We start from the raw sequence: 19,610 nt of genomic DNA, 5'->3' as shown, positions 1-19,610 counted from the left end.
ACTTTGATCCTGTATGTTTCTGACTCTTTGGTAATCAGAGGTAGAAAGTCATTATGTTGTTATCACAACTGCAGCCACGCTGGCCAAAGCTTGACACAAGACGTTAACCCGTCTGTAATGGAGAGGCCTTCGCTTGCTCAGCGGCCTGGCCCACACGGCCCGCTGCCTCGGAGGAACATACATCAGAGGGCGAGGATTTCATTACAGCCCGCCTCTGAAATGAGACCAGCACCAGCAGAGGTGTGCAGAGCGGCTGCGAGGGACCCGAGAGGAAAAGGGGGAGTCACAGGGGCACGCTGGCCGGCCTTTGAGGATTGAGCCCTGAAAAGCAAGAGAGGATGAGTGATGGGTGTGATTTGAACCCACTCCTCCTCCCTCAGCCTGCCGCGGTAATCACCACTTTAAATCAATGTGTTTAAGAGAAATATGCCCGGGGAATACTGGGCTACAGATTTCATCAAGAGCCTTCCTAAATGAATGGAAAGTCGCTCAGCATTGTTTGTTTTTCCCGGTGCGTCCTGTCACTCCACTTTGCTTCCCCTCCTCCCCCCTTTAAGAGTGGCATTGCGTGAGACCTGTCTGATTGACCCTGGCAATGGCAGAGAAAAAAAATCCCTCATCAGTGTGAAACGTTGCCATGGTTTCGGCTGAGCTGAGACCCCTGGTTGCGGGTAACAGGGACTGTGGGGATTGTTTTTACACCCCTCCCCTCTGCGCCGGTCCTCTCTTCCGTGGCTCCATGCCACAGCCATGTGGGGCTGCATCATGTCTGCCGGCCTTCTCACACGATCCCAGCACTATTGCGTGCAGAGGCTGCACTGAGAGCATAGCATTTTCACCCCACTACCTTACGCATGAGTAGGCTTGGGAGGGGCTGAGTGATGGAGGGAGGGGAGGCGAGTGGATGGGGGAGGGGGGGGGGTTGATGCTGTACACTGATGGTGGAGGATGATGCGCAGAACAAAGGTCATGTAACTAAGAGAATATTAGATAAACAACCAAATGATTGAGAGAGTGGGGGTTAAGATGAGTGTAGGAGACAGGGAGTGAGATAAGAAGAGAGGAAGGGAAACTCCTGATGCATTATTCAGTTTATTCACAGACAGTCGGTTGAGCACTCTCTGAGGTAACACACACACACACACACACACACACACACACACACACACACACACACACACACACACACACACACACAGAATAGCCTGGGTACTCAAGCCACAGACAAAACATTGAACGTGTAAAATTGCTTCCTCTCTGCTTCCTATACACAAAGGTACAGTCACCAACCAAAACTAACTGATCCTCTCAGTAGCTCATTCGACTCAATGGGGAAAATCCATAAATCACTAAAGTAGACACACAATAGCTCATCTTGTTTGGAAGCATGTGTAAAACATATTGCAATAGTGTCAGATATGGACATATGAACATACTTTTTACGATTAGAACTCAAACTAATAGACAATGCATCATTGGTATTTAATCTTAATATTTCTGTTGATTCATCATAAGCTGCTCACCCAGTGAGAGTGAGGACAGGGACAGGGTAGAATCTGGATCAAGTGAGGTAGGTGGAAGTTGTAAATTAGATTTTGGTTTAACCTCGTGCATCTCTATGGAGTGTGTGTTGTAGACAGTAACACAATGGTTATGATTGACTTGTGTATGCTTTGTATACGTGTAGGTCACATCATAGACTGTATATTAAAGGATTACACCCATACTTGCCTGAGCAGGTGGTCTGAGCCAGTGAGGTGAGAAGGTCAGTGTTCAATAAGGAGGAGAGAGTGGCTGTGCTTTTAATTCTTTTGTTTCCTGTGGTTTAGTTAATTTTTGTTAAATTTCTCATGGTTTATTTTTTTTCCTGTTTGGTGAGATTTTTGTTAATAAATATAATTTTGTTTTGGGATCACAGCCTCTCTCAGGTCCTGTTGACCTGCTTTTTGCCACATTCCATTTTTAGTTTTCAGTGCCCAAATACCATTGACCAGCCTTTTATGGGTGAGCAGCACTACAGTGCGTCACATGCCAACATCATGGGAGATTTGATAAATTCAACATGAAACATTTATAGACTGTATCTTCAGTTTAAATTGTTTGTTGAGCCAGGGCAGCAGGTGACGTGCACCAACAATGAATTTCAATATTTCTGAGAACATTTCTCCACATAGTGTGTTAAGTTTCCCAATAAAGAACATTTCTAACAACACACACATGTGCATCTGGGCACTGCTTGAATGTTTCTGTTCTCCGAGTTCTCCTTCCTCCCTCCCTCAGTTCTCAGCACATGTGCAGTTGACAATGATAAAAAATTATTAAAATAGAAAATACTGAATTCATGTTAAAATATAAGAGAAATCCATAATATAATTTTATTGTTATAATACTAAACTCAGGTACTACTGCTTTCACTGTGTTTGTACTAGAGTTCTCTTCCCATGTGAGTCCTGAGGTTGTGAAGGACACACTGAAATCAATCATTTTGAGCCTGAGGGGCTCACGCAGGTGGTTCGATGCCCTTCAGGGTATCAAAAGCTGTGTGTTCAGATCCCACAGAGCAGAATACAGACCTATCAGATCGAGAAGAATATTATGTTACTTCAGCATGTACCTCTTTTCTCACTGTTTTCTCCTGCTGAGTATTTTACCACTTGTTGATGGATAAATGAAAAAGTCACATATTTACAGTCCCTGTCCAGTGGTTCTGGAATTCCTCAAAGAAGTGAACCCCGTTCTTTTTGACTGCGTCGATAACATCACTGCTTCATACATCTTGATCCGTGTAGAACATGGGAAATACATGCAGTGTACAGGAAGTGTAGTGACATAGTATAGGCAGTTCATGAGGAATGTGAAAACAATTTGTTAAAATGCATAAACACAGACAGGGCTGAAAACAATACCCCAGATGGATGGATAGACAGATCTTGGTCATTGGATAATCACTGCTCATCACATATTAGAATTAATGTGTGTCCGATTTAAACGGAAGTTGAACAAATATTTTTTACAGTGATCTAGAAATAAGTATTTAGGAAATAATTTTCACTCAAATTATCTCAACTGATTTATTTTATAAACTCACTGACAGTGATTATTGAACCGATGTGTTGGAGAAGGAGAACTGGTGTTAGCAGAACTCTCACATTGCTTCAATTGTCAGAATAAATGAAACCTGGTGATAAATGAGTTATTTGGCAGCGAGTTCAAATGTGTGGTTTCTCACATGTCCTACCTTCAGTCTCTCTCTCTCTCTCTCTTTTTTCAACTTAAGTGTTTTTTCCACCATTGGTACCACTCTCACCCCTTTAGAATAACATTATTATCACAAGCATGAAGAGCACCACAATTATCCACAGCCCACTCTTTCTCAAGTTAGGAAATCGCCTTGAAAATTGGACAGGCCTGCAGAGTGTTTGCCACTTAAGTCCGCAGTCCTGTGTGTGTATGTGTGTATATGTGTATGTGTGTATGTGTGTGTGTGTGTGTCGACATGGAAACCCCACACCATGCATGCTGTCAGATCTCACGCGTAACATAAACCAATTTCCAGCAGTACCTCTCCTTTAATCATGTGAAGTAACGTAACAGTTTTGAAATTGTTTTTATTTTTTTTATCATTTCAGGGCCAAATGGGTTAACATATATCTTTAATGGTGAAATTATTAAATTCATTTCATACCACTTTACTGCATTTTGAGGTGGATGGGGTGTAGAATTACTCAAATCGTATGTGGGTTTTATTGCGCTGGCAATTACTGAAATTGTTGGTCCTAACTTTATGATCGATTTTAAGATGAAGCCACTTAAAGCGCAGTCAGACCTGGTTTCCAGCTCAGATGTTTTGACACATGAGGAGCTGGACCACATCACCGCAGCCTGCAGTGGCTGCCCTGACGTCCAGATAAATACAAGGTTCAGAGGTGATTTGACCTTTACTGTCTGGGCCTGTGGGCTTTGGGCAGCAAAACTATCATATTATCAATCTATAATCAGACAGGACCCCCCATTCTCATTCTACAGATAGCTCTGATTCCAGAGCTGCAGGAGGTTATGTTTTCCCTTGCGATTGCTTGTTTCTTAGTTAATTACACTGACATTTATAGTCGTATTACGAAACTAACTTGGTAGAATGAGTCAGGAAAGAAGCAATTCAATTTTGGTGCAGATCCACAATTTTCTTTGTCTTCAACATTGTGAGTGTTTTTCTTTTTTTACATTTTCCGAATAATTCATGGATCTTGAAAAAATGTTGCACATTTATGGTTGTTATTTACGAGTGTGTGCAGTTTACTGCAGATCCAAATAAAAATCTAGATCTAATGAATTTAAATATGGCTTCATATGGAGACTGAATTCCATTCTAGTTATCTAACTAGTGCTGTTATCATCAATAAGATCATTACAAGAATCATAGCTACTTTTTTCAACCCAACCGGTCTCGGCAAATTTCCGTCCAGTCTTGTTCCAGAGATTTTTTCTTGTTAAAGGGAGTTTTTTCTCAACACTGTCACCAAGTGTTAAGGCTAGGTTGAGTGGGTTTGTGGGATCTCTAGGGTTTCTCTATAATATTGTTAGCTCTTTACATTCCTACAGAAAGTGCCTTGAAAAATACAAAGAAAATTGTATTGAACTGGTGGTATCATCAGTCAAAATGCTCATAGAGGCATCACCCACCCAGACTTCAGCCATCGGAGCACAGCTGTGTTTTATTGATTTTGTGACACTTTTAACTTTATAGGGCCTCTGTTCTACTTTACACCAATTTCCTTCGCTCCGCTCGACTCTGTTCTGGTCTGCACCGCTCCACTTTACTGCACTCTAGTACACTCTGCTGTACTTTACTGCACTCTACTCATTTTTACCAGCTCTGCTTTATTTTACTCTTCGTTGTTGTTGCTGGTAGAATTATACCACTCTGCAAACACATTTGGAAATAGATGAGGTATAGAAATACTGACACCAGATTTGGATTTTATTCCTCCTCACCTCCATGTAATGTTAACTCATACCCTAATCCACTATATATATATATTTGAGTATATAGTATATTTAAAGAGGTTCTTTGAGTCTCCAATGGTAAAGCTTTGGTGTTTTTAGTTTGTTCTTTTTCATCTAATACTTGCTGGCTTCACTGCGTCTAGTCTCCTCTCCACTTATTGGCGTATCGTTCAATAACATTGATGGGAACATCAGCCATGATCATCCTGACCATTGTTCTTTTTTTTGTACAATTACAAACATAAGCGTCTTTGTCAAAACAAATAAATCATATCCTGTCTGTCGTTTTTAGCTATTTTTCATAACTCAATTAATTTCTACAAAACCACTCCACTCGTAGTAAACACATTCATTCATTGTCATTTTGTTTGACTGTGCTCAGACAGTGAAAAGAGCTCTCTCCCACCTCACATGCCCACAGTCCCAGCTCGGCCTCTCATTGTTTACAGGAGGGAGTAAAGTTGTATCCCTTAACTTCTGGCACAGTATCACTTTACTCTGGATTCAAAGCAGAAATCCTCACACAATAGGGAAATGATGTCATAGTACACAGAGAAGGGGGTCAGCTCAAAATCAGGGGCCACTTTGAAAAAGTTATTTGTTGACAAACCATAAAACAGAAAAAAGGCGGAAATGTGTAACCCCCCCAAAAACAATGAAGCACACAGCTAATGAGTCGCAGTGCTGCGTGAGCACACACAACCCAGATGACTCCATTTCTCTTCCATGTTTGTGCTTTTTCACTCTGCGTTTATTTTTCGATGGCATCTGCTGCAGCAAAGTTTAATCAGAAGTGTTTATTCAAGGTACAGACACAGAGAACAACATTATCCTGTGGAGATGATCTTTCTCTTTTTAACTATAATAAATAAATAGATGTGCACCATCCAGGGATATTCTGTGTGACACCGCCAGGGAGTTTTGCTGCAGCTTGTGTATTTCACAAGTCAGAGCTTGAAACTCACATTACAGCCAAGTTCACTGCGTTTTGGTTTTTGAAGTTGGAAAACCAAGATGGATGATCTGGCAATACCAGATGATAACAAGAATGTCACTGAGTAGAGCACATACGTCCATCGAAGGCCCATCAGTCCCCTTATATCCAAATGGGCCGCACCAAATTTCACACATTCATTGTATCAGTTCCCTAAATGTTCTTAGTTATTTTTTATCAAGATCTATCAATTATTCTCATTCTGAAATCAGTGAAGATACACCCAAACTGTCCTATATCACATCGTTAAAGAAAAAAGACATTTCTGGATCTGCCCCCTTTTCCGGATCCACCACAAAATTTAAAGAGCTCTTTCTGTATCCATGTCCAATCCTTCCACCGAGTTTTGTGAAAATCTGTAGTTTTAGTCAGTAGTTGTTTGTAGTTTTTGGGGACGGGTGAAAGCATAATCTCCTCGGCAGAGCTAACAAAACATTATGGGATATTTTGTAGTGACACCATAGCAACGTGTCTACAGATAGAAGATGGATTGTACTGCGTTTACTAGCATTACACAGTAACAGTACAGATCTATTAGTTCACTGGTATCTATGCTGAGGTATTCTTCTGAAGTCAATGTCATTCAGGTTGAAGTTTCTGACTGGGAATTTTGGAAATTCCAAGTTTCCACTGTTCAAATTGAACTCACGATAATGGGGAGTTCTCTTCTCTCGTTCTGCTAATGTGGCTCTGCGTTAAATGTCACTAATGACGTGCCCCTGATGACGTACTCACTGACCCTGTCAAGGACTCGCAACTGCCCCAACCTTTATACGCAAGGTACGTGAAGTTGCAATCTTGCGTAAGGCTACACGTAGCTTACAGCAAGTATACAGCGTCCTACGATTTTTGGCATAAGAAAGGCTAATTAATAGAACTTAGGGTCTACAGTCATTCTAGCAGCTGTATGAGGTAGATAGGCCTCAGCTACATGCTCATAATGACAATGTTAACATGTGGATACTTCAGTTTTATGGTTGTCTATTGGTGAAACGTGTTTTTATCCCTATATCAGCTGTTTTTTAGGAGTGTGAATAATTCTTAAATTCACAAAGACGGACATTTAAGGCCCATTACCTCTTTACAGACAATACATCTTTTTTTCCTCTTTGTTTTTATCAGAGTTCCCTGTGTTCCCTCTTTTTTGGGCTTTAAAGGACAGAAACAATTCTCATCTTTTAATAGCGACCAGAGACGAGAGCTGAAATGATTATGTGAAGCAATGAAATCATTAACGTGGCGGACGAACGTCCCCCCCCCCGTGTCAATGATTTTAGAGCAAAGATTGTGTCCGCATGCTCGTGCAAGCACACATGCACAGACACACACACACTCTCTCTCTGTCTCTTGCTCTCTCACACACTTAAACACACATTGTTCCTTTGGGATCTGAGCTTATTCATGAGTCTTATTATGCCAAGGTTTTCAGGTTTTTCCCTTTTGATGTGTCATTGTGCTTCTCCAGCCTTTTAGGTGGTTTTCTTCTTTTCTGAGTAACATTTCATGAACACCCCCCCTCTACCCCCTCCAAACACTTCACCTCCAGTATCCCTTTTGGCACTTACGATGCCATGTTGTGCATTTGTCCAATTCTCAGAGCGATTCCTCTGCCCCCCCCTCCCCCCCGGACTCGAGGAGGTGCTCGGGAAGGTTCTGTAATCCAGATTTCTGGAGACGTAATCACGATAGGTTGTGCGTGAGAAGAGCCAGCCGTTTGTTAATTTGTTTTCAAGGTTTGTTTGTCTTACTCATCCATGTGTGCTTGTGTGCGAGGCTGCAGCTGAATCCAAACAGTGTGTGTATATTGTATAAATCCCCTTGTTAATAGCAGGGGATGGACACATTTCTTTGATTTTCCCTTTAATTTTACATCAAACCTATACGCTATTTCTGACATTCAATTACTACCTTCTGTGTTATGTAGACAAGATGAGTAATCCCACAATTTCAAGGCATCAATCAAAGAGTTTAACACAATGGCTTCTCTTTTCAGACTTAACTCACTCACCCTACTTCCACCGCTGCCACTCACATTTCCCAAAACAGTCTAATTGGTCCAAATTATTCCAACTACACATGATCCCCCAAATACTTTCAGTCCACGTTGCAGCTCCGAGACTTAATCCAAACTTTGAGTCCCACTTTGGCTTCCTCCTGATTCCCCATGCAAGATGCATATGCAGATTGCACATGAGCTCTTGTGAAAATAAAGGCACTTGTGGTGAAGGGTCTGAAAAGTCTCCTGAAGTGGTAGACTCTGCGGCCTAATTAACATGCCATAGGTGTTAATTGGCAGCTGGCAGCAGTCAAAGCATGGAGCAGGTGAGCACCAGCGCTTGTTGAACTTAGATGCACTGAATAGCACGAGGAGTCACCGGAGGTTTACACGGCAGCGATTTGCAAATCAATGCCCACGGCTGGAGGTTAATTTGGATGTGGAGAAGTCTGACATCATGTTTCCAACCTCATTCACGAGGTTAAAGCACCATTTTCCCTTCTTCTTCTCCTTCTTCTTTCTCTTTTGATTTGCACCCAGAGACTTTGATTAAAACATCTTAATCTGATCATTTGACTGCAGTGATGTGCGAGGGTTCCTCCAGTGTAATGGCATTAGACTGACTTTCATTTTGAAAACCATTGCGTAGTATAACTTTTGATGCGGAATAGTTGTGATTCCATTGTAAACCGGTTATTCTGATGTATATTTCTCAAACTTCATTTCCATCATTGATTTAATCCACCAGCCAACATTTGAAAGTAAAAGCATCTAAATTGATGGTGTACAAACCGTGACATTCCTAGACTTCCAATTATAAGCAACAAGAAATTCCTATAGATTACTCTACATGTGATTTTATTTCAGATGTAATGCACATCCAGCAGTTATTAAATCCATTTAAAACACAGGTTCATGAGATAAATAGTTTTCTCTTTCTGCTCATCACGTGAATATGTACAAGGCTAAGAATGGATGCAAAAGAGGATGTTTTCCAACATGGTTTTACTGAACTCATAAAAATGAATAGATCAACATGCTTTCCATACTGAGCCTCTGTATTGTAAGGTGAAATGAAAAGTGCTAAAAGTAAGTGAAGTTTGAGAATATATATGAAATATATATTATAATGTATGGCAGGGTTTTCCTGGTCTGAACTATCACTTACTTCAAGGCTGCGGGTAAAGAAAAAGCACTAGGACAGTTCCATACACATTTAATGTCCACCTCCTCACAACCAATGTGGTTCATCACATCTTACATCATATCACTCTGCCAGTGTTATGCATGTATGTAGTGTGACATATTTTATATTCCATGTGTAAGTTAATGAGCAGAACACAATATGTGTACTGTATAATTCTGTAAATTCTCAAATATAAACTGAAAAAATGTATAAGACACAATTAAATCTAATTTTAAGAGTTTTTCAGATAAGAGAAGACTTAAGACTCCAAGATTACACTTATACAATGTATAATATAATAGTTTCACAATATAAATTATGTTTTTGCTAAGTTAATGATCTCATCTTACAGTAACACAGACTGCCTCTTCATTTGATATGTTCCTGTCATATTTCAGTTTGCACACATCCAGTGTGATCCTGCAGGTGGATCATTTTAACATGTTGCTGCATTTTATTTTGTTATTTTTGAACGCTCCAAGGTCCCAACATTTCCCGGCAGAGAGTTGATATTTCTCTGATCTCCTCCTCCTCCTCCTCCTCCTCCTCCTCCTCTGCGGCCCTCGGGGGAGAAGTGGCCCACATTCATGAGCCTCGATCACCGCGCACACTTACATGAACCTGACCAATCAATCGTGAGGAAACAAAACAAACGGTAAATAGATCTGTGAGTTAATGAGGAAATAATTTGCAACCAAACACGGTGGTGGCCTGCAGCTCTGAGCACACACACACACACACACGCACACACGCAACTTAAAGCCTGTGATTTACGTTTGTCTTGACATTCACAGTCACTGTTTACGGCTCTGACACTCAATCATTTCAACGTTTCACCATGAGCTCACATCTTTAAGATTCCCTGCTGTTATGTTTGACAATATTTAAAATACTCTGCTTTGCAAAAATAATAAGTTTATATCATATATGATCAAGTAAAACTTATTAAATCCGTGCCCAGTTGGAAAATAACTATACAGAGTCGATACATTTTTTTTAATTCAAACTTTTTATTGCTGCACACAACGTGTGTGTGTGTGTGTGTGTGTGTGTGTGTGTGTGTGTGTGTGTGTGTGTGTGTGTGTGTGTGTGTGTGTGTGTGTGTGTGTGTGTGTGTGTGTGTGTGTGTGTGTGTACACACATATGATCATGCTTTTTGTTTTGATTCTTAAATTTATAAGATATAAAACAAATATGCACACATTTGACCGAGCTTGTTATTGTCTTGTGTCAAATGAGCTAAATAAAGACACAAATAAATAACCTTCATTTACCCTGCATGGTTTGAATAGTGCTAATTAGGGCTCTGAGTGTTTTAATGGACTTTATCTTGATTTGAAGGATTATTATCGAGCTGCTCTCGGTGATTAAGTTTGTGTAAAGGAGGAAGAAGAAGACAGTAAACTTGCGTTATATGAGGAATCAGTAAACTTTGGTCGTCACCACTCACACATGGAACCCTGATGCGGATCCATAAGAGGTCATTGCACTGCTGCAGGTTTTAGCTGCTCGGGCCTGATGTGCAGATGGAAATATTGTCTGGAAACAAAATTATTTTATCCAGTATTTTTCCCAAAATCCAAAACGTTAGATTAAAAACCCCACAAAACAAATAGAAATTGGCTCCACGAGGCTTATTGAAGAAGTTATATAAAACTTATTTCAAGAATATGGGATGATAATAGTATTTAGCTACAAAAGTAAAAATAAAGAGATAAAAATCCTGCAGCCATGTTTCCAGGCTTTGTTTGCGCAGCTTTCATGTGACGCACAAATGTGCGGAGCGCAGTGTTCGGCTGCGGAAAAGGAACCGCTTCCTTCGCTTTGGGGCAAACACACTCTTTCATCAATTAGCCTTTACCTCCCACCACGACTCAGTCCCACATGGAGTTTTCCCCCCAGAAACATATTTAGTTTGAGTTGATGGGAAAACAAAACATCCATTTTTAAACAGATTTTTCATCAAGTCGACCGTTCGGCATTAATATTTCACTTGTGATGGTAAAGCCAAGCAACACAGTTTACAGAGCAGCGAGTCAGATGTGTTTGCTTCTCTGAGCGCATGAGCCTGAAGGAAAATAAATCTCTTCAGTCACTCTAGGTGGCGAGTTTCGTCAATTTATTAAATTGGAGCGTTTTTGCCAATCCCCCTTGCACGGAAAGCATTGTTTCTCTCTCTGTTTTATCCACAGGGCATTATGAATAATTAGAGTCCAAACACACAATCCTGCTTAGAGAGGACACCAGGAAAAGACCTGCTCTGCGCCTGATGCCAAACCAGAAACCAGAAGCAGCTGGGAGCGATCAATAATTCATGCACAGGCCGCAGAAGGGGCCACGCTCACTGTAATGCTGGTTCATGTAGATTATGTGAGCACATTATAAGTGCAGATGAGGGAGGAAGTCAGATTCAGTGCACGAGTAAAAGTAGAAATACCACATTGTTAAAAAATAAAAAAGCCAAATTTTTCATATAAGATGTGAGTAAAGTCAATTAGCAAAATACACTTCAATTATTAAAAGTAAAAGCACTTGACAATGAAAGAATACTAAATAAAACAATGTTGACCTGTTATTAAATTATTATTGCTGATGCATGTATTGAATTGTTGCTTCATCTTCTATATGTAAACACTTGGCAAGTTAATGCAGTGCAGTAAAAAGAAGACAAGGGATTCCAATTTTTAAACAAATAAAAAAGTTTAATTGGACGAATTAAAGTTTTGAAAACGAGTTCATTTTGAAAATATTATGAGGGTTTTAGGAGGTTATGGAACAAAACGTCAGTTGGATGACGGTCACCTGATCACACTTTCACAAACAGCACTTCAGTTTACAGTCATGGCCTCTAATGGGTTTCAGCAAAAAAAAAAAAAAAAATTCTTTAATTTTTTTCTCCACTTGTGACGCTAAAGTCAAATTGAAACTTACTGTAACGGGCCCTTATAGAAATAAAGTGACGTCATTTCATCATCTTTTACAACATCCTCTGTTCAGGAGCGAGTCCAGGGAAAGGCATCACAACTCGCTTGGCTCCACCGATTTAAGAGCTGCTAAACTCCTTCTAATCGGGCCTGTTTGCAGAGTTTGAACTGGAAAGGATCCAGTCAGCAGGTTTACCTCAGTTGAACTAAAAGTGCTTGGGTCCAGCGCTGAGGCTGCTCCGCCTCATGCAGGCGACTGTTGAGCAAATAACTTCATAGAAAAGTACAGGTGCACAGCAGGAGAAACACGCATCCGCTCCCAGGACAACTAAAAGTTTTGCAATCTTGTAAAAGTTTTTTTTAATAAACAGAAAAATATGACAAACACAAATCATTGGAGAACTGTTGAAAAGGCTGACATTCCATCCGCAAACCCATGAAGTTTAAAACTGATGCCAGTGTTCAAAAATAAGATTTAGCACCAAACCACTTCCATTTTAATTAAAAACTTAAGCGGTTTCGCTAAAATGTTTAATTTATTAATTCAGACTTAAGACTTTGGTGGCACTGTGAGTAATTTGTTAAAACGCAGCGCACTACTTTGTGTCACCAGGTGTCAGCTGACAGTTTGCAGTGATGTGTCTGTTTTCCAGTGATTTGTCAGACTCTAATTTCTGAAAACACATAAAATGACACCAGGACCGATCATTTGGTGCGTGTGCGTTTTTCCTTTTGTCTTAAATAACGTTTTGGAGCGTTTTTACGCACGTTAACAAAAACTCTGAGCGGATTTTTTATTTGTTTTATCTATTTTATTTCAGTTATTTATCACCCCCGTTTTGTAGTAGGCTACGTGCATGGTGACAACGCATAAAGGAAATTCCACGTTCCCTGTGGGAGCGCACGAGTGCACCGCGCACAGATGCGCTCTGCTGCAGTTTGCGAGAAGAAACGTTCCCAAGATGTTTATCGGTGGAACGATTGAGTCCAAGTTAACAGATGAACCTCGGGCGATCTGATACGTCTCTGCAGCCAAACTGCGTCGCCGACCGAGGAGATAAGGTGCGTTTGGGAAATGTTTGTTTCTGTGTTTAGTCAGATTTAATGGCAACATAAACTTATCTTGAAAACCATAATGAATGGCCATTAGGACTACAAAGCTCTCCAAATGGTGCGCGTTCAAGGGCATATTTTAGTGTCATATCAAAATTACAACTCGAGTAAACCAATTTTCTCCACACGGGAATAAACACAGACTCAAGTGAACCGCAGAGATCAAGCAGAGAGGGATATCACAAAGTGTTTCCCAAACTGCAGCAGACTTCTCGAGCAATTAAGAGCGTTTGGCTTTGGATGGTAAAGGAAATAGCTTTCCTTGCTGTTAAATGTCACCAGAAACGCGCCTGGGGCATAAAGTGACCACTTTGTTTTTGTTTTGAGCGCTTACACCCCTCTCTGTTATTGCCATTGTCATGGAAGAGTGTGCAGGTCAAAGCTTAGACTACATAGACAAATCCTCTAGTCTCAACCAAAGATCATTAATCTCGGCCCCTGATATGAGTTTATAACTTTAAAATGTGTTTTTGTTTTTTGGTTGGCAATAAGACAAAATTGTTTGTACTTTACTTTGACCCAAAATGTTCTCTTTGCTTTTCCTCGTTTCCAAAGAATGATCTAAGATAAAATAAAATAGATCCGAAGCAAATGAACAGTGTGGTGAGAAGATCTGGTTGTAACAGATTAATACTGTTATAATAATAAAAGTTGAGAAATGTGACAGCACCCAGGACCCTAGATAAAGCTGCAAATTGTGGCACAAGAAAGTAAAAACAATATATAACAATAAACATATAAAAATAAGAATATAATATATATTTAAATTAATGCTCTGGTGGATTTGCATGAGACAGGATCACCTGCATAAATATTGACAGTGTTTCTAAAATCTGGTGTCCTGACCTCTCCTTTTTTTTTTTTTTTAGTCCATGCAAATTCAGATTTTTGGTGATCTCGGATTCACTCACTAGCTATTCTTTAATTTCTCAGATTTCGATGATGGCTTGTTTTTTTTTCTTTCCACTGTTGCATTTCTTGCCACAGTCACTAACCTTGTACCCAGTCACGAGTACAAAGAGCGATGTCTGCAGGAATTCCCTCAGGTCAGAGAGAAAGCTGTGTTTTGAGGACCTTCTTAGCAGCCTTTGCCTCACTGGCCTTTGACCCCAGCCAGCGCTCTTTAGTGAAAGAGCATAATCCACCTAACATGGATTTAAACAAACAGTGTAATCCATAACACTCAGCCGCTGCACACCATCTCATTCAGGTTATGAGCCCTGCTGCTGTTATGGCTGCGTTGCTTTGAGTGGGTGATTTGTCTCGCGGACTTTATTGTCCCCTGGCAGCAGGAGCAGGCCCTCGCTGTAATTTCGTGTTGTGGTTCCCTGCAGCAGCGCCCAGTCTAGATGGAAGAGTTTGGATGAGAAGAGAGTGTTGCATCTTGGGATACACCTGCAATGGAACCTCGGGGTGGAAAAAACTGTGGCTGTGGATCGCACGTCGTCGTGTTTTCCCAGCGCACGGCTCCGTGTGTGCCTCGGTACAGCTGTGTTTGTGGCCCTTGCACCCCTTGCCCTCGCCTGCCTCCCCGCCGCTTCAAGCCTCACCGCCCTCTCCCCCCCTCCTTCCTTAAAAAAGTTCATCAATATTTTGGTTGACCTTTGACTTGACCCGCACAATTAAACAATGGGATTTTGGGTACACTAAATGGCCTGGCTTTGCTACAGAGGGCAGACTAATGAGAGGATGTCGTCTTTAGTTTATAGTTCAGTCCAGAAATCGGTGGAGCGGAAAAACAACCCGACGTTCCGTTAAGCTGCCTCACGCAAACTTTCAAAGCATGGGGCACTTGGAATGAGCCTGGGCTTTCCAATGCCATTTACCTTCACTCATGTAACCTTCATCCCATCCTCCAACTTTATCTTCCCTTTTTAGCTGGATTTCCTCTTCCTTCCCCCCTGTGTTTTTTGAGCAACAAGTGGAACAAACACATTTGTTTCCGTGAACAAATGTAGAACAGTACTGTTGTGCATGAGCTGTCTTAGTCAGCCTGTGTTTGTGCGTGTGCGACACAAAGGCTGGTTTTTGTGTGTTTAGCTGTGTTGTTGATGTACTTTCCCCCCGGGTTTTGCCGGTGTTGCTTTTTCAGACTCTCCCAGCTGGAGTAACAACAGACTGCTGAGACACTTTCTTATTTGAAAAGGCAGACTCTGGCTCTTCTTCACCAGCACTCACAGGTATAAAAACACCTTGTAACTCACTACGTTTACTTAAGTACAGTGCAAAACTACATTTGTGGGTACTTTTACTCTGCTTTATACTTCTATTGCATAAATAGGCCAAAGTTTCAGGGAGAAATATTGTGCTTTTTATCCACCTACATTCATCTGACTTGGTTTAGATATAAAACCCATAATAAGCTTATTAAATACTGTAACAGATTAAACCACAGGTTTCCAACCTTTCCTGCTTGTGGACCCATACACTTCTTGAGCAGCTGAAAATGTATTTCTTATTTCTTCTAAAATTTCTCAGTTAAAATGATTTTTGGAAATATTTTAGAGCCATTAAGATTTAAGTTATTTATTCCATAAAATAGCAAAGAAAAGTTTGAAAATTATACATGTTTTTTTTTTTCCATCTCTAACTTTTTGGAGATTTTTTTGGAACCCCTTTGGAGGGCTTAGACCTGCAGGTTGGGAACCACCACCAGGCCAAACTCCACATATTACACAATGAATGATCTGTGATGAACACAGGACAAGTACTTTTAAATTCCTGCTCAAGGTTCAGTTTTTTTAAATCCAGATTTAAGGTGCACACTCTTCAGAATTAGTCTGACGAACTATAGACAGAGAAAGTTGAACATCCAAGTGAAGTGAAAATAAGCAAAACACATTTTAGAGAAGAGAGGGACTTCAAATGTGACTAATTTTAGGTCAACAAAACATTGATTAAAAACAACCAAAAACTTTAAATAAAAATTGGAGAGAGCCTTCATTACACCTTGGGGTTGAAATAAAAATGTACAAAATGTTTTATGTCTTAATCATTTATTCTTGAATGTTTAACAGAATAAATAAAATATGACAAAAAAATCCAATGACCTATATTTACGGGGGCTTTGTTAGTTGTACCAGGAAATAAATCTATCCATTTATTTATGAAATCTTAGCTAGAGTCCTGCACCTCTGCACTAAAAGAACAAACTATAGCCAATTACTAACATTTGTGATTTTAGACCTGAGCTCTTTCATTGAATACATGATGACATTTATGAAAATCTTCTCACTGTGTTTAAAAAAATTGAAAAAACACACTCAGATCTGTTCTCTGATGGTTTTCTGGGCTGAAGCTGAGCAGACGCTGCTCTGCACTTCAATGATTTATTAGTGCATCAGCTGTATGTTTTTCTAGTATAATGGCACAGAATCTATCAATGCCACGGCACTGTCACAATGGAAACATGTGTGCTGTTACTGTTCACATATCTCAAAGCCTGCAATATCATTAATGGAGCCCCTCCCCCCCTCCCCTATATAAACACACACATGCATACGCACACACTCCGACCCTATGGTGCCCATACATGCACTAGCTCCATCTCCGTCCATTGGCTAGGTCTTTCGAGGAACCTCCTCCCAGAGCGACAGACTCGATATCTTTCGCTCCAATAATCTCTCACAAATGCTGCGTGTGGCTTTGGTGTCCCCGAGTGCTCTACGCACGAGATGGCTCAGACAGGGCTCAACGTATGACCACGCACACAAACAAACACACTGTACACGCACATCGGCATCACTTCAGCTGTAATACACAAATGTACAGGCCTCTATCATTGCTTTGGTAGTTATCTTTCATGATATGCAGTATGTATAAATATATATAAATATATACATTTCTCACCATCCTAATGTGCTTAGGGGGAATTGTCTTTATTCGTGCCATGATACAAGCTTTGGATTATCTTCTGAGGTGTTAGACGAGGGGATGGACAGCTTGAGAAAGCAGTGACAATGGAGTGATCTGATGAATTGATTTGAGAGAGGATAACAGAGGAAGGAGACGTGTGTGTGTGTGTGTGTGTGTGTGTGAGTGTGTCTGAAAATAGACAAGAAGATTATAGATGTGATTTGGGGCCTAAGGGGAGACAAGGCTGTTTTAGAGTGAGAGAAGAAGGGGGACTCATGAGTCTGTGTCCACAGTGAAAGTCCCCCACCCAACCCTGGAGGAGGTTCGCACTCTTGCAACAACAGTGCTCCCAGAGGAGTGGTGGGTGTCCAACAACACAGTCAACAGATTGGGGAGGATGTGAACAACAGGAACGTGAAATATGTGATGGGAAACGTGTTACGTGAAATGAGGTAATGTTTTCTCCTCTGGCACATTGTGACAACAGTTTCGGAGGTCGGTGGTGGATGATTCGCCGGTGGCTCTGTGTTCACTGGCCCTTTGCCCAAACAGCGGGTTCATTACCACTGAATCAGTTACAGCAGACTGACACCCAGACTTCAACTCACACACCTCACAGCTCTGATGAGACCGCCCTCCTCCTCTCCTGTGCCAAGATAGTGAGACCTCCTCTCTGAATGATGCAGACAGCTCCCAGAGCTGTCAACTACCAAGCAGGACAAACACACCGACCCTTTTTGCTCCATTCACTCAGTGGAACTCTGTTGCACTATTTTTGTAAAAGCCATGTGGTAATTATGTGAAATATTCATTATTAATTTATATTATACTATAAAGATTTTTATAAGATTTTAGTTGATGGAAATCGAGAGTTACCATTAATAAAAAAAGAAGATGCACCACTAAATCTCCTAAAAATTATCAATGGTTTAATTCAATTTCATGTCATTGAGAAAAAAATAAGAAGACTGCAATCACCACACACACAGGTAAACAGAAATATCAAAATAAAATCTGGAAATGGAGATTTATTTGAAACTGATTTCATTTCCAAATTGAACCACTTCTGTTAGGAATCATATCGCTGAAGATCTGTGCTCTCAATAAACTAGTCGTTTCACATTCTGGGTCATTCCGGCGACTTTGTCACTGGGAGCTAGATGAGAAGACAGAGCCCGTTCTCATGTCTTCGCGTTGAACAGGTGAAGTGTAAAAAGAACAAGGGGGTTAGGAACCAGACTCTTTCTTGGCTGCAGAGATCAGTTATTTCTTTGAGTCTCTGCTTCTTGCTGGCAGCTCCTTGAGCCAAGAAATAGACCTAACAAGTCTGACTGTCACTTTTGCACTTTGGTTTTGGTGCTGATGGAAAAAAAAAAGAGACACCGCAGGTTAATTCATGAGCTTTAAAGGTGGCGGAGGGAGGATTTTGTCATGGTTGGACTGCAACGGACGAGCAGCTTCCTCCTGACGTTGGCCTTCCTGAGCTTCATATTCACTGTCCAGACATGTAAGTGGAGTCAATCCTCTCAGCTAACTCTCAGTAAAATATTGGGCTATTCCATTAAGGTGTAGAGTTCATCAAATTCACTTTGCAGGGGCAGGACTGCAGCCGAATCTAACCCCAAAATAATCTCTCATAAATGAAAACACATGCAGCTGGCCCCTTAAGAGAGAAAAAAATGATTGAGAGCTGCAATTGAAAGAGGAAGTAAAGAAGGTCAAAAAGTGATCTTTATTTTCTTAAGCATCCCTACCTCTGCTATTAGCCAGTGGTCGTTTCTTAACCTTTCTGGTCTTGAATCAAGGGCCTGCTCAGTCGAGTTTCCCCTAAGAAATGGAATTAGACTAAAATTACAGCGTGAGGTCATGGATCTCTGGCACTGAACCCAACAACTGAGAAAAAAAAAAACGGGGTTAGCAAAAGAGATTTAGAACCTTTGAAGAGCATAGCTTGGTATAGAAATAATCATAAAATATAAAGTAAATTATGTTCACTGAAGTATGTCGGAGCACGTTGAAGCCAGAAACCTCAAAGTGGGAGGACTATAGCAGGAGTTTTATGGAAGTGGCCACTTTCGGCATTCTTGTGATATTCCCAAAGTACTAAAGATAGCAGGGCTGTAAAGTACACATGTATGCTTGTGTGCAACAAAGACACACACACACAGCCTTAAGTTATAGTTTGTTCAGATAGGTATCTGAAATATAAGATGTGATGTATTGTTTTTTACAGTCAGGGTCACTCACTTTTCAATTTTGAGATTTGGAAAATGGTTGTTGTGTTGCATGAATTGCATTTTGTGAGGATGGCAGCAAGTAAGAAAAACACGAAAGACAAAGAAATCGCTTTTCTCAGATTAGACAATAAAAAGAATAAATCAATACAGATCCCAATGTTACATTTGGTGTTGATGGTGGAAGGTTGTTTTTTTGTCTTTATCATGCTGCATCTGGTTTTTAACATCCCCAAAGTGCAGGTTCCATTGCTTTGCTTTTGGTTCGTCTTTGTCCAACAGCCTCTCGTGTGGCGATTTGTAA

General features: G+C 40.6%; 1 protein-coding gene across 1 annotated transcript in view; it reads left to right on the top strand.

Annotated features, from left to right (window-relative positions):
- The window catches only part of tmem174 (transmembrane protein 174), a 52,154-nt gene extending 34,532 nt beyond the window's left edge, over window positions 1-17,622 (top strand). Inside the window, exons 6-9 of the mRNA XM_069514282.1 lie at window positions 9,663-9,835; window positions 11,373-13,166; window positions 15,310-15,397; window positions 17,366-17,622. The gene's annotated coding sequence lies outside the window, so the exon portion shown is untranslated. The remainder of the gene's footprint in view (window positions 1-9,662; window positions 9,836-11,372; window positions 13,167-15,309; window positions 15,398-17,365) is intronic.
- The last annotated feature ends 1,988 nt before the right edge of the window (window positions 17,623-19,610 follow it).

This window comes from Paralichthys olivaceus, chromosome 18 (genome assembly GCF_024713975.1).
Source record: "Paralichthys olivaceus isolate ysfri-2021 chromosome 18, ASM2471397v2, whole genome shotgun sequence".
Classification (NCBI taxonomy): Eukaryota; Metazoa; Chordata; class Actinopteri; order Pleuronectiformes; family Paralichthyidae; genus Paralichthys; species Paralichthys olivaceus.
The sequence above is the reverse complement of the archived record's forward strand: the minus strand, read 5'-3'. Positions and strand labels throughout refer to the sequence as shown.